Source organism: Artemia franciscana, chromosome 20 (genome assembly GCF_032884065.1).
Source record: "Artemia franciscana chromosome 20, ASM3288406v1, whole genome shotgun sequence".
Taxonomy (NCBI): domain Eukaryota; kingdom Metazoa; phylum Arthropoda; class Branchiopoda; order Anostraca; family Artemiidae; genus Artemia; species Artemia franciscana.
Genome location: NC_088882.1, coordinates 8,878,751 through 8,895,039, shown reverse-complemented (window position 1 = coordinate 8,895,039; position 16,289 = coordinate 8,878,751). Strand labels below are relative to the sequence as shown.

The following is a 16,289-nucleotide window of genomic DNA, read 5'->3' as shown; positions in this document are numbered from 1 at the left end:
GTTATCTTTTCTGATCTTAGCTTTTTGAGTGAAAATTTTGTCCAAGTCTTGATTGAAAAATTTTCCGTTTACCGTTAATATATTGAGAGAAACTTTGATATTATGGGAAATGTTTCATACTGTTTATAAAATCTAAAGACCGTTATTTGAGCATTGCAACTGAAACTAATTTAGTGACAAACTTTGTTAGCTTACTCGCATCCTTATAATGTCGTTGACCATACTTGTTGAATTATCGCTTTTCGGCCTTTTGGCTAAAATCAAATTGTAGTATCTGCTCTTATAGATTAATACTTGGTACGGCCCTTACACGGGGCCCAGAATACCAAACTGATTTTTGAAAACCGGAGGGATGTCGGGGCTTGTCCGCTCCCTTCACGCGCTGGCCTGGTATTTCCGTGCCTCAGGGATCGACCCACCCCTTTCGAGGGGAAAGCAAAGTCCATGAACTCTAATAAATTATACGTTATTCAAATTTAAGAGAGATTCTGCCTGTAGTTACTTAGTCCTTGAATATATTGGAAATCATTTTTTTTTCCAGATGCAAAAAAAAGAAGAAACTCTGTACATAATTTACAAAAATTAATGGTGAAAAAGTCAATGAGTAGTCGCAATAATTAATTTAAGGCGCCCAAGCTGGATCCAAGACCCGTGCATCTTTATTGAAAATAGTTCGTGAATATAAAGTGATGAAATTTAAATTGAACCAATATTCGATTAAAATTGTTGAAGTGATTGTTTTTGGCCTCAGACAGCTTGGTTCTGCGGTGAGTTGTTGATAGTAGTAATGACTAAAGCCCCCTATAGTTGTTAGAAGAGAAAATAATTGGCATAGTCAGTAGAACGGTCACTGGGTTTTCATAAATAAACAGAAATAAAAAACTTTAAACTTTAGTGTAAAGAATGGGGCGTTGAGGAGGGAACAGCCCCTTTCATATACGAAGTAATTTCTGTTCGTTTTAAGTTCTAATATCACTCCTTACTTTCAGTTAAAAAACTTGTTCTATTTATTTGATTTCTGAACGTTTTTGAATTAATGCATGTTTTTATTTTGTTTCTCCACACATGAGTAATTAAAATGAAATTTGCATATTAATTTATTTTTATGGCTAAATGCCTTTCTCATAGTTTTCATCAGACGATTTTGAGAAAAAATGAGCGAGGCAGTAGACCTCCAATTGTTTGGTTATTTAAAAAGGCAACAAGAACTTTTATTTTTACGAACGTTTTTATTAGTAAAAATAACCCTTTTTGTCATTACCTTATATCAAGGGTATTACCGACATTTTAAGCTCCAAACTCACTAAACTTGGCTTTAAGGTGTTTTTTCCCTCTGGAAGGACTATTTCCTCCTTCTTGAACAAAGGCAAGGATAAGATTACTTCAGATCCACCAGGGGTATATGAGATTCCTTGCAGTTGTGGTGATACATATATAGGTCGTACCATGAGACCTCTACATCACCGATTAAAAGAACATGCTGATTCCATTGATGCCTGCCTTAAAAAGACAAAGCTAAAGGAGGAAGATAATTTCTCTGCATTGGCCCATCATATCTTTGAAAACCCTTCCCACTCCATTAAGTTTGACCAAGCCCAACTTATTGCTATTGTCCCACAACTCTTAAAGCAGAAAATCAGAGAAGCTTTGGAAATTGCTAAAAAAATAAACCAGCCATCAATAAAGACAATGGTGAGTTTCATATTAGCGAAATTTGGGAACCAATCACCCATAAATTGAAAACTCACAAAAAACTCCACCCCTTTCCTAAAGGCCCAACCTCTTTAAGATCCACTAGGACAGCAGCCATCAACGCCTCTACCAAAATTCGGGCCATGGCACGACAATAACTCCAGGTTCGGCTCATAATTAGTGTTGTTCAGTGTTTTTAGTTTTATTTATTTAGTGATTTTACTTTCCGGCAAGAAATTTGAATTAACCTGATGATGACAGGCACAGGTCCTGTCGAAATTATCGTTAGAAGAAATATTACGTAACTTACATAACAAACTTCTTCATTCGTATGTATTTATTAAGTATATGAGGGGGGTCACGCCATCGTCATTACCACACTCTTTATACTAAAGCTTAAATTTGTCCCAATTCCTTAAGAATGACCCCCGAATCTCAAAAGCAGTAGAATAAATTGTTTAAATTGATAAAATTACTTTAGCGTAAAGAGCGATGTTTTAGGAGGAGGTGAACCGTTCCTATGCTTAATAATTTCTGCTTGGTTTAAGTTTTAATGCTGCTCCTTAGTTTCAGTTGAACAAACTTTTTCATATTTATTTTTTCATTGTTCTTTTAAAATATGCTAAGAAATCATGTGCCCCCTTCATGGAAATTTTCTTTCCCGATGACAAATTCCTCCATGGAAAACTCCTCCCGAATGACCCCCTCCCCTCAACCCCTCCCCCCCAACCAAAAAATCCTCTGAAAGCGTCTGTACTATGTGTAAACACTGGTCAAAGTTTGTAACTTGTAGCCCCTCCCACGGGGACTGTGGGGGAGTAAGTCGTCCCCAAAGACATAGTTATTAGGTTTTTCCACTGCATTGAATAAAATGGCTATCTCAGAATTTTGATCCGGTGACTTTGGGCAAAATGAGCATGGGAAGGGCCCTAGGTGCCCTCCAATTTTTTTGATCGCTTAGAAAGGGAACTAGAACTTTTGATTTTCGTTAGACTGAGCCCTCACACGACATTCTAGGACCATTGGGTCGAGATAACCCCTGGGGGAAAAAAATAATAAACAATTGGAACTTCTACAATAAGGTTTTCTGATACGCTGAATCTGATGGTGTGATTTTCATTAAGATTGTATGACTTTTAGGGGGTGTTTCTCCCTGTTTTCTAAAGTGAGGCAAATATTCTCAGGCTTGTAACTTTTGATGGGTATAACTGGCCTTGATGAAACTTGTATATTTAAAATCAGCATTAAAATGCAATTCTTTTGATGTAACTTTTGGTATCAAAATTCCATTTTTTAGAGTTTCGGTTACTAATGAGCCGGGTTGCTCCTTACTACAGTTCGTTACCACGAACTGTTTGATTTTAAATATTCATTACAGTTGTCATATCTTCCTGCAAAACAAGAATATAACGGCATCTATATATTGAAAGTGCTGAAGACATCAAAACAAAGCAAATCTGCCCCTGGACCGCTGGCAGGGCCGTATCCAGGATATTTCTTGTAGGGGGGAGTAAAAAATGAATTTTTTTGGGGTGGGTGGGTGGTTGGGTGTTTACAATAAAACTTATTTACATCAAAAATTTGTTTATATTCGTTTTTGTTACTTTTTGCGAGTCGGACAAACGTTTCAGAAGAGGGCGGGTCAAACGCCCTCTATAATGGCACTTATCAAACAGTTTATGGTAACGATCTGTAGTAAGGAGCGAGCCGGCTTAATAGTACCCAAAACTCTAAAAAATGGAATTTTTATAGTAATAGTTACATCAAAAGGATCACATTTTAATGCTGATTTTAAGCATACAAGTTTCATTAAGTTTAGACTTACCCATCAAAAGTTATGAGCCTGAGAAAATTCGTCCTATTTTAGAAAATAGGGGAAAACATCCCTTAAAAGTCAAAGATCTTAATCGAAAATCACACCATCCAATTTAGTGTATCAGGGAATAATACAGTACATGTTTATAGCTCCCATCTACAAAAATGCGGAATTTTGCATTTTTATTGCCACAAGACGGATCACGGATGCGTGTTTATTTGTTTTCTTGTCTTTTGTTTTTTTTGTGTTTTTTCCCCAGGGGTGATCGTATCGACTGAGTGGTCCTAAAATCTTGCGATAAGGCTCATTCTAACGGAAATAAAAAGTTCTAGTGCCCTTTTTAAGTGACCAACAAATTGGAGGGCATCTAGGCACCCTCCCACGCTCATTTTTCCCCGAAGTCACCAGATCAAAATTCTGAGATAGCCATTTTATTCACCATAGTCGAAAAATCTAATAATTATGTCTTTAGGGACGACTTACTCCCCCGAAGTCTCCGTGGGAGGGTCTGCAAGTTGAAAACTTTAACCTGTGTTTACATATAGTAGTGGTTACTGGGAAGTGTACAGACGTTTTCAGGGGGATTTTTTTTTGTTTAGGGGAGAGAAATGAGGGAGGTGGGGTTATGTGGGAGGATATTTCCATGGATAGACTTCTCATGGTAAAAGAGAATTTTCTAGCTTTATTTGAAAAAACAATGAAAAAATAAGTATGAAAAGTTTTTTCTACTGAAAGCAAGGAGCAGCATTAAAACTTAAAACGAACAAAACTTATTACGCATATGAGGGCTTTACCTCCTCATTATACCTCACTCTTTCCGCTAAAGTATTTTTAGTAATGTCAACTATTTATTCTACGGCCTTTGTGATTCAGAGGTCATTCTTAAGGAATTGGGACACAATGTAAGCTTTAGTGTAAAGAGCGAGGTATCGACGAGGGTTGAACCCCTCATATACGCAATAAAAACATACGAATATAGAAGTTCGTCACGTAATTCGTGAGTTTTTATATTTTTTACCAATGAAAACGTTTGTAAAAAATTAAAAGTTCTAGTTGCTTTTTTAAGTAATCAACAACTTGGAGGGCAACTAGGCCTCCTCCTTCACTTCTTTTTTCTCCAAACCTTCCGATTAATTAGAATTAATTAATATGCAAATTTAGTTTTAATTATTTATTTGCGGAGAGCCAAGATCAAAACATTCATTAATCCAAAAACGTCCAGAAATTCCAGAATACTTTTGATGTAGCTATTGGTATCAAAATTTCCGATTTGCTATATAATACCACGAAGTAACAAGGATGAAAAAAGAAAAACAAATATATGGGGAAGAAAACTCAGTTTTCATTCAGAAGTTCAAGGAGTTAACAACAAAATCAGATTTCCTTTCTTTCGGATAACATCCATGCTTACATTTAGACAAATTGAGTAACTAACTAGTTTAAACCAAGATTGAAATAACGTTTCACTCCTACGTGGCTTTGAGCCAATATTGTGATTTTTTTCGAATGGTGAAAAAAAAAGTCTTATTGCTAATTAACAATACTGGATCGAATCAAGGAGTGATAAAGGTTTTACATTTTGCACTTTGATAAGTTTATAAGGGTGTAAATGGCAGACCACAAACGAGAGGCCGAGAAAATGCAAAGTGCCCAGTTCTTGCAAGAAATTAATTTTAAACTGGATTTATTACCGGTGCTTTCGCAGAAAGTTAATACGATTCCTGAACTTTCGGATAACATTGATGCCATACAAGTACAGTTAAGTAGCATTATTACGCAGTTATCTAACAATGCTAAGACAAATGATGAAATTAAAAAAGAGCTGGAAAGTGTGAATTCTAACCTAGCAGTCTCGTATGAACGAGCCAACAAGCTCGAAGCAGATCAGAAAAGAACGAATTTAATCTTCTATAATTACACCGCTCAACAACTCGGCGATTATACTCTGAAGCAAGAAATAATGGGATTATTAAATCGTACTATGCCGTCCCTCGAAATAAATCAAAGTGATATACGTGACATTTTTAGATTGAAATCAGGGCCGATAGTAGTAAAGCTAAACTTGGTTGAGATCAGAGACTATATTTTAAGAAACAGCTCCTTATTAAGAAGGTTTGGTTTATCGGTGGCCCCGGATGACAAAGCTGTACAAAGGGAGGCCCGTAAACATTTAAAGATATTGTTGACTCTTGCGCAAAATGACGGCTGTGATGCAAAGTTACGAGGTGACAAATTATTCATCCAAGGCCGAATATTCAGGTACGATGGAAATTCAATAGTCGAGATTAAGCGTAATTTGAAGCCAGTACAAAATTCTGGTCCACCCTTTAGTGCCAGGCTCCCAAATGATCCCAATAATATTCCGATGAGGCTAGTTAGTGATGCCAGCGATAGTGATACTGAGACATTGGTACCATCGACCAGCACTCCTCAGGCAGTATCGACAGCTAAAAGACCTGCTAGTGCTATTGTCAGCCCAAATGACCTGTATCTTCCAGGTACTCGTAATGTAGCACCCAAAGGAAGCCATTCGCCAAGAAAGAAGTTTAATGAAAGACATCGTGGTGGTTTTTCACGTGATTTTTATGACAATAAACACCGAAGTGTGTTAGCGGATAACCGCAGTCGTGAGTATTATCTTGTTGCCTTTTCCCCGACTAGGACTAGTAACGAGCAATCCCAACCAAAGGCTAGTGATGTTAACGTGCTAACAGAAGGCGTAGAAACATAGGATATAGAGGGCCATATACTGAGTCTAGTGTCATCGAACATACAAGGATTACGTGATAAGTTGACCTATTTATAATGACGATTTATTTTCGTTTGATGTGATTTCGCTTATTGAAACATGGAACGAATGTTCTCCTATATCACCTCTCCCCGGGTATTTCGTTGAACAGACTGTGCGTAATGTAGCAAGAAATAATAGACATTATGGCGGTATTTTGGTTTTGGTTAAAGCATCTGCTATTGAAGGTTATAAGAGAATTAGTAGTAGATCTGAAAACTTTTTTTGGCTGTATATTTATTTGAAATGTGGGAAGCAACTAATGTTGGGTGTAGTGTATATACCTCCACAGAATAGTTCGTATAATCGAGAAAATACTTGGAAAATTTTAGGAGAAGAATTTTCGTTAATACAAGAAAGTTATAGAGATCTGGAGTATGTGCTAATGGGGGATTTCAATGCTTATACCGGCCTGGAGGCTGACATCCCAGATGTGTTGATCCCAGATTAAGGTGATTTTGTTCCAATTTGTTGTAGAATACCACGAAGCAACAAGGATGAAAAACGAAAATAAAAAGGTACTTAGACTTCAAAAATGGAGATTTCTGATTGTTTCGTACTTAGGGAGGGAGATGATTCAAAAAGTTGCATTTTAATGTCAAAATATACCAGCTCTCATTGAACAGTCAGATAAATACATAGGGTAATTAGTTCCTATTAAGGTCTTCCGTAAATGGTCTATAAGGTCTTCTGTATCTTTGGATTCTTTTTCGTCCATGCTTGCTGCAGGTATCTTACATTATGTATGTATCCCATCTCGGATAACAGAGAGTACATTATCTTCTGATGGACAAAATTCTCTGAACGGCTATGTTGACCAAAATTATGTTTCAGTGAGTGGCATTTCTGATAGTTTCCCTGTTTACTCTAGATACTGTTTTGATAAACTGACTATTGAGACATTTGACATTTTTTTACTATTGACTATTTTGACTATTGAGACTATTGACAAAAATGGTTTACTTAACAAAGTAAACCATTAGAGCCGCCTTGTCTGAAACCCCTATATAGCAAACTCACCGGCCCTTGGCTTTAATTTTAATTAATATGAACTAAGCTTCAAACTTTCGGTTTGAAATGGGGAAAATGGGAGCTCCTATTTATATTTATCCTTAGGCTATACAAAATTCTAGGCTAACATATTTGATTTATAATGTTTATCCTTGCTTTCAGACAAGAATTTTGATTGAAAAGGGAATTAAATTAAAAAGAATAAGTTATTTTTATAAAGTAAAAGTAAGGAGCGACCGCAAAACTTAAAATGAACAGAAACTATTCCGTGTATAAAATAGATTGTACTCTCCTAAACGCCTCGCTCTTTACGTAAAAGTTTTTTATTACTATAAAAAGTAGAATTGAAGAAATACCAAATTTCAAATAATTTGGATGAAATTACTAAATTCTCCTATCTACAAGAACGTGGAATTTTTTTTTTTTTGTTTTTTTTTTAGCCAGAAGACAGATCAGAGATGTGTGTTGATTTGTTTTTTTTTTGTTTTTTTGTTTCATGTTTCCCTGGGGTGATTATATCGACCAAGTGGTCCTAAAATGTCGAGAGAGGGCTCATTCTAGAAGAAATTAAAAGTTCTAGTGTCCTTTTCAAGCGAACAAAAATTGGAGGGCACTTTGGCCCCCTCCCATGCTCATTTTATTTCCAAAATCACCAGATCAAAATTTTGAGATAGCCATTCTGCTCAGTGTAGTCAAAAATTTAATATCTATTTCTTTGGGGAATACATAATCTCCCAGAGTCCCAGGGGGAGGGACTGCAAATTACAAACTTTGACCATTAGTTACGCTAAACTTTAGCGTAAAGCGCGGGGCGTTGAGAAGGAAAAGCCCCTTTCATATAGGCTACGGAGTAATTTCTGTTCGTTTTAAGTTTTAATGTCGCTCCTTACTTTCATTTAAAAAAACTTGTTTTTGAGAAGGAAAAGCCCCTTTCATATACGGAGTAATTTCTGTTCGTTTTAAGTTTTAATGTCGCTCCTTACTTTCATTTAAAAAAATTTGTTTTTTTTAAATTAATTTCTGAACGTTTTTGAATCAATGCATGTTTTGATTTTGGCTCTCCGCAGAGGAATAATTAAAACGAAATTTGTATATTTTTTTTGGCTAAATGGCTTTCTCATAATTTTGGGAAAAAAAGTTACTTCGAGAGAAAAAAAAGTAATTTGATGTAACAATCGACAGGTTTCAACCTTCTTTGTGTGGTTTCAACAGAAAAAGGTGAAAATTTCCCAATTATTAGACACTTAAAATTAATTCCTCAGAAAAAAAATTGATAAGGATAGCCGATAAACTATTACGCATTACAATTCAGGTAGTCGGTAGCAGTCCAGCAGACTGCACCCATTGATTTCGATTAGAAGCAGTTACTGCTGCAGTATGCTGACGGATGAAGATCAGGGTTTCAACCTTCAATCACATCAGCATTTCAAAAATTGTTAACAAAGATTGGACTAAAATTTCCATATAAAATTTCACTAACTGTTAATATAACTTTTTATACATTGAAGTTGTACAAACGGTTTATTGTAAATTATTTCTTGGTTTTCTCTTAAAATAAATTTGAAAAAAGTCTCTAGTTACGCTGTATTGTGCAAATTTTTTTATTATTAACAATTTGTACAATACAATTCAAAAACATCAGTTAAGAGAGAATTTCCTAATCTATTGCTTTAAATTTTGACCATTTGAAATGTTCCCAAAGGCCTCTTATTCAATCAGTCAGTGCGAATAGGTGAATGCTTGATGACTAAACATTCCTTTATTAACTAAAAACATTTAACGATGTATTAGTAATTTGAAACGTCTCAGAATTTGATGAAACAATTGACAGGTTTCAACTTTTGTGTGTGGTTTCAACAGAAAAAGGGTAAATTTTCCAAATGATGCATGCTTAAAAATTGTTTTTCTGTAGGTATTGGTTTAGAAAAAAAAAACTTTGATGACGAAAGCGATAAATTATTACACATGTATTTAAAAATACTGTATATCTCGATTACTATCACTGCTTCCAGTTTTCTGTACAATTTTGTACAGTTTTAATATCGCTCCTTACTTTCATTTAAAAAAACTTGTTTTTGAGAAGGAAAAGCCCCTTTCATATACGGAGTAATTCCTGTTCGTTTTAAGTTTTAATGTCGCTCCTTACTTTCATTTAAAAAACTTGTTTTTTTTTAATTTAATTTCTGAAAGTTTTTGAATCAATGCATGTTTTGATTTTGGCTCTTCGCAGAGTAATAATTAAAACGAAATTTGTATATTTTTTTGGGCTAAATGGCTTTCTCATAATTTTGGGAAAAAAAGTTACTTCGAGAGAAAAAAAAAGTAATTTGCTGTAACAATCGACAGATTTCAACATTCTTTGTGTGGTTTCAACAGAAAAAAGGCAAATTTCCCAAATGTTATATACTTAAAAATAGTTCCTCAGAAAAAAAATTGATAGGGATAGCCGATAAACTATTACCCATTACAACTCAGGTATTCGATAACAGTCATGCAGACTGCACCCATTGATTTCGATTAAAAGCAGTTACTGCTGCAGTATGCTGACGGATGAAGATCAGGGTTTCAACCTTCAATCACATCAGCATTTCAAAAATTGTTAACAAAGATTAGACTAAGATTACTACTTAAAATTTCACTAACTGTAAATATAACTTTTTATACATTGAAGTTGTACAAACGGTTTATTGTAAATTATTTCTTGGTTTTCTCTTAAAATAAATTTGAAAAAAGTCTCTAGTTACGCTGTATTGTGCAAATTTTTTTATTATTAACAATTTGTACAATACAATTCAAAAACATCAGTTAAGAGAGAATTTCCTAATCTATTGCTTTAAATTTTGACCATTTGAAATGTTCCCAAAGGCCTCTTATTCAATCAGTCAGTGCGAATAGGTGAATGCTTGATGACTAAACATTCCTTTATTAACTAAAAACATTTAACGATGTATTAGTAATTTGAAACGTCTCAGAATTTGATGAAACAATTGACAGGTTTCAACTTTTTTGTGTGGTTTCAACAGAAAAAGGGTAAATTTTCCAAATGATGCATGCTTAAAAATTGTTTTTCTGTATGTATTGGTTTAGAAAAAAAAACTTTGATGACGAAAGCGATAAATTATTACACATGTATTTAAAAATACTGTATATCTCGATTACTATCACTGCTTCCAGTTTTCTGTACAAATTTGTACAGTTTTAATATCGCTCCTTACTTTCATTTAAAAAAATTGTTTTTGAGAAGGAAAAGCCCCTTTCATATACGGAGTAATTTCTGTTCGTTTTAAGTTTTAATGTCGCTCCTTACTTTCATTTAAAAAAACTTGTTTTTGAGAAGGAAAAGCCCCTTTCATATACGGAGTAATTTCTGTTCGTTTTAATGTCGCTCCTTACTTTCATTTAAAAAAACTTGTTTTTGAGAAGGAAAAGCCCCTTTCATATACGGAGTAATTTCTGTTCGTTTTAAGTTTTAATGTCGCTCCTTACTTTCATTTAAAAAACTTGTTTTTTTTTAAATTTAATTTCTGAAAGTTTTTGAATCAATGCATGTTTTGATTTTGGCTCTCCGCAGAGGAATAATTAAAACGAAATTTGTATATTTTTTTTGGCTAAATGGCTTTCTCATAATTTTGGGAAAAAAAGTTACTTCGAGAGAAAAAAAAAAGTAATTTGCTATAACAATCGACAGGTTTCAACCTTCTTTGTGTGGTTTCAACAGAAAAAGGGCAAATTTTCCAAATGTTATATACTTAAAAATTCCTCAGAAAAAAAATTGATAGGGATAGCCGATAAAATATTACCCATTACAACTCAGGTATTCGGTAACAGTCCTGCAGACTGCACCCATTGATATCGATTAGGAGGAAGTATGCTGATTGGTGTATACTGATTGATGAAGATCAGGGTTTTAATCTTCAATCACATCAGCATTTCAAAAATTATTAAAATTTGATTGTGATAGAACTATCAAGTGAAATTCACTAACTGTTAATGAAACTTTTTATACATTGAAGTTGTACAAACGGTTTATTGTAAATTATTTCTTGGTTTTGTTGTAAAATAAATTTGAAAAAAGTTTCTAGTTACTTTGTATTGTGCAATTTTTTTTATTATTAACAATTTGTACGATACAATTCAAAAATATCAGTTAAGAGAGAATTTCCTAATCTATTGCTTTAAATTTTGACCATTTGATATGTTCCTAAAGGCCTCTTATTCAGTAAGTCAGTGCGAATAGGTGAATGCTTGATGACTAAACATTCCTTTATTAACTAAAAACATTTAACGATGTATTAGTAATTTGATACGTCTTAGAATTTGATGAAACAATTGACAGGTTTCAACTTTTTTGTGTGGTTTCAACAGAAAAAGGGTAAATTTTCCAAATGATGCATGCTTAAAAATTGTTTTTCTGTAGGTATTGGTTTAGAAAAAAAAACTTTGATGACGATAGCCGATAAATTATTACACATGTATTTAAAAATACTGTATATCTCGATTACTTTCACTGCTTCCAGTTTTCTGTACAATTTTCTAGAAAATGGATAGTCTGAAAGCGTTATTAATAAACGAGGCAAACATTCGGAGATGAGATTAAAATTCAGATTAGACGGTTTTTTGCAATTGCTTGTAGTTGTATGCCACATAAGTTGCCCTTTTCTGTCATATCAGAAGTCAGTTGAGGAGAACTAGACATAGAGAAATATTTACCTATAGAATCACACGAAATATTTTTGGGAGGTAGTAAATTTTATGCCGTGGTAATGCTTTTTAAAGACCCTGAATAGTAGCATTATTTTTACTAGAAAAGGAAACCCTGAATATACCCATTTGACAAAAAATATGTCCAGTTCACAGCACTAGGTTCAAATATCGAACCCTTTTCGAAGCCCCAAGTAAAAAAAAAATACTGTCGTTAAACAGTTCCAATGTAAAAGCTCTTTGAAAACTGGTAATTCATCTCAAATGCTTAATGTTTTATTTTATTTTAGTCAATGCTTAAAAAAAAAAAATTAATTTGTGGAACTAGATCCCTGTGCAGCTCAACTGTATTTGACTGAACCCTCGTGCAACTAAATACCCCTTTAACTGAGCCCCATGAAACCCAGCCCACGTGCAGCTCAGCCCCATTAAACTGAACCCTCATCTGACAACTCAATCAAGTTAAAATAAGCCTTTGTTCCACTGAACCCCCTTTTAAATACATCCTCTCTTGACTTAATCCTTATCCAACTCACAAATATTTAAATTAAACCGTTTTTCAATGAACTCAGCCCAAGGTATAAGAATATGTTTGAACTAATACTGATTGTGTTGCGAGAGCAACACTTTGGTTTTGCTGTGTTTTTTTTATCTTTTTTTTACTTGCACCCTGATTTCAGCTTTTTCCTAGAAAGTGGTTAGGGTCCAAACTCTGCGGTTTTTACGAAAAGTGTTCACTTTAGGCCGCATTGATGAATATGACTTTGCATTTTGGAAAGTCTCGTTGAGCTCTTGTCTGAGGTCAAAAAGGATGGTTTTTGCTAGTCCTTGAGCCCGAGCGTTTAGCGTGTGAAGTGACTTGGAGTTTTATAACCTGTGTCAGAGAGAACTAACTAAAGTTATGCAGTCAAGCTTTTGTTTCATCAAACCATGTTTCTGCTTTCGAGTGGAAGGCTCCGTTCTAGCAGGCAAGCAGGCTGGGACCAGTTTTCAATTGAAGATGGAATGAAATTTATGTGTTAAATATATGCGGCAGTTACCCGGCCCCACAGCCAATATCTCTTCTTTGACTGATAAATAGAGATAGTTAAAGAAAAAAAGTGGGGACCGATAGTGCTGCCATCTGTCGTTTCTACCCATTTCTGTTCGTGATTTCAACTGAGGTTATCATTCTGTTTTTCGCCCTTGGGATTGCGATAGAGAAATGGTATCAGATGTGCCGCTTAAACTTCAAAAGTTCTTTCATTGCTAAAGAAATTAGAGTTTATCCTTTGCTCCTCAAAGTGATGACGTTGGAAATTTGACTTACGGCAAAAAAGTCAACTAGAAAAAATTCTATCAACTTTTGAACTAAGATAGATATAATCTTTTTTTTGACGACGGTCGATAGCGCTTGATGAGCTGATCAAAGTATGTCATCCATTTTGGTAGAAAACTCCTTCAAGACATACACCAGTTTGAAAGTTAAAAGGGGTTGACAACTTCAGTAGTAAGGTACACACTGAGACCAAAAATAGGCTAATACCAATTATGAGACATGTATGGGAGTTTTAAGAAACAGTCAGATATTAGCATATAATTATCTTCGGCAATGAGGGGTTCGCAACTTTTGCTAGTTGCTGCACCTGTTATTTGTTTCCGGTGCATTCGATGGTAAGACCAATTTGCTTCCAGTGGTAAGACATGTAGGCGAATTGTAAGTAATAATCGGCTGTTAGGCTACAATCATCTTCTCCGATGAGGGGTTTGCAACTTTGCGAGTTGGTGTATCATAGTATTTATTTTAGATCCTTACAGATGAACAACTTCAGCGTTTAATCGAAGCGAGGAAACAAAACCAAAGTGTTGCTCTCGCAACACTTAACTTAGAAAAGCCGAACAAAGGTTGCCGCAACACCTCACATTGGTCACGCAACTTAGATCTAGTTTGAAGCTAAAAATATGCTTCTTGTTTCTTTAGGGTTTCTAACTTATATTTTTTAATGTGCGTGTAGGAAGGAGGGAGCGTTGTTAAATTTGGGTCTCTAAAATTTGGATATCGTTAAAAATAGTATTTAAAACAGGCTCAAAAATCTCTGCTGAAAAAAAAATCCGAAAGAATATTGCAAAAGTAGAACTTAATATACTTGTAAGAAGATTTGAATGGTAAACCAATTGTTATTTTTATTTGAAACTTTTGGATAAAGTATGCTATGTAACATCAAACCAATCGCCAAACAATGTACACATTTACAGGGTGGAGGATATAAAACAGTTTTTATGAGAATCTGAGAATGTTTTCCATTTCATTGTTCCTACAATTTTCCAGTGAGTCCCCAGTGCTTGGGAAAAAGAGGAAGAAAAAGAAGACAAATTCGGGCATCAAACACTTTTTCGTAATTTCCAAGAATTTGTTTTGTAATTAATTCTAGTGTTGAAATGAAAATGAATAGCTTCTATCATTAACAGATCAACTCGGTAAGTTTTTTTCATATCTTCTTTTTTTCTTTTCAGTTGAAAAGGTGACTAGGAAGAGAAGTATTCAAGAGGGGGGGGGGGGTTAAACACCAAGAGCAGGATTTTATGAGTTTTTTGGTTATGGAAATTTCAATGGTAGAACTTCTACGGATTCAATTCTTAACTCTCCAAAAATGATGCTAACATTGGATTTTGGTGCCATAAGGCATTTTATGATGTGCGATGTAGCGTGTAAGTGTGATTAATAGATCTCAAGTAATATTAAACAGTTTTTTACGATATTTTATTGCCTATCAGCACTGGAGAAATAGAACAGTAAAGGGAGACTTATCAGTGTTTCCGACTCTTTTTACAAGTTCCCAGTAATTACCAGTTCCAAGTTTTTTTAAAATATCTTTAAGATTTTGGCTACTATGGACTCTCTGTACTAGGGTACATCTATTGCTGCAGCCATGACTTTCAAGTGTGTTCAAGCCCTGGGCATAAAAATCTCTGCTAATTTTGAAGTATATTGGATATAAGGATAAATTTTTGTTTTTTAGACGGGGGGGGGGGGAATAGTTTTACATTGAAGCAGTATAAGAGAATTAAGCAGCAAATAAACAAGTAGTGATGCCTCAATCTATTTAAGTGAACCCATGGCCACTTTTCTTTTCTTCCTTAATGGTTCAAGATCCCAAAGAAGTTTAACCGCGATTCCCTCAAGATACAGGTGTTATTAAATTTGTTCAGGATACAAGTGTTTGTTATGTAATATGAGTTGGGTGACTTGTTAAATTTATTGAGGGTGACGTAATCTTCCGTGACTTGTCTGATCTTACGATTCGCTTCAGTATTATTTGTGCATCGGAAGATTAAACATCTACATCTTATCATTTTAAAAATGAAGATGAAATATTCCAGACAGGTGTGTGTATATGATAGCGTTGAAGCAGCATTGAATGCCAAAAATAGACAAATATTTGAACTATGGAAGAAGTGACAATGGTAGTACTATTGGATGTGTATGCGTGCATTGTCATGACAGTGAGGAGTTAAATTTCTTTGGAGTACCGAAAAATTCAAGTGTTATAGTGATGGATATTCAAGAGTAGCACCACCAAAAAAGTTAATGTATAGATAGAACGCCTTTAATACATGTTACCACTGAATAGATCCCACCATAATCCTCTTACTATTACCATTCAACGGAAAGTGAAAAGAAGACAGGCGTACTGCTGATCTAATATCATAAATCATATCATTAGTCTGTCTTGGAGCCTCAATCTATACAAAAATAATTTGGTAACAGACAGAGAAATCACTTAGGGCACTAGAAGACATTATCAGCAAGGAAATTGAAGATGAACTGATGAAAACAAACCCAATTCAAAGGTTACAAGTGCTAATGATAGTTTATCCACATATACATTCCTTGAACCATGAATCACTATGTGACAAAAAAAATAGCAAACATGTTTTTCTCGTTAGATCTTATAGTTTGTTACCATTCCTGATTCTAAGGTGTCAATAGGTGCAATAGGTGATCAGATTCATTGGGTACCCCGACTATAGGATGGTGACGAATATATAGAAGGAATCTTAATTTTTTCTTAGGATATAAATGGTAGAGAGAATGTCGAGAATAAAAATGAATAAAGTTGACAGACAGAACATTAAAGGAAATCATGATACTTCGGAAAAATGGTTAATTCTAGATGATAATTTTCAAAAATTGTCAGTGCAGAAGACAATCTTCGCCAAGAGATTGGCGGATATTGCGATCAAAAATGAGTTTCCATCTTTGGAATATCGCCCGAGACTTACGTGACGTGGTCATAATGC

At 34.6% G+C, this 16,289-nt stretch overlaps 1 non-coding gene across 1 annotated transcript; it reads left to right on the top strand.

The window, feature by feature from the left end:
- The first annotated feature begins 234 nt into the window (after positions 1-234).
- Positions 235-424, top strand: LOC136040435 (U2 spliceosomal RNA). Its single transcript, XR_010620725.1, has one exon. It is a non-coding gene; the product is annotated as a U2 spliceosomal RNA (small nuclear RNA).
- Positions 425-16,289: the final 15,865 nt, after the last annotated feature.